Here is a 336-nt window from a genome sequence, read left to right on the forward strand (position 1 = left end):
CATTTTTTTCTTTATTTCATCATTACTATACTGTAAAATATACAATAAATAATACAAATAACAATACCTGGAGCTGTCTGATGCTTATGCGCAGATCAGACTCATTAAAACCATATGGAATATTCCAACCTAGTGGACCAAATTTTTCTCTCCTGAACAAGAGCATGGAAGAAACATAGTCCATACAAGAGCTTCTCCCAGATCTGAAAGATAAAATTTAAATGTTTATCATCAATACAGAAATTGTGTAGTAACCTTTTGTAAATGGGTATCTATAATCTTCTTACCATCTCTTTATTGGGACAACTGCTGAAGAAGTTTGGATCAGATATCGGA

Source organism: Boleophthalmus pectinirostris, unplaced genomic scaffold (assembly GCF_026225935.1).
Source record: "Boleophthalmus pectinirostris isolate CB_2022bp ecotype Guang Dong unplaced genomic scaffold, ASM2622593v1 HiC_scaffold_8, whole genome shotgun sequence".
NCBI lineage: Eukaryota > Metazoa > Chordata > Actinopteri > Gobiiformes > Gobiidae > Boleophthalmus > Boleophthalmus pectinirostris.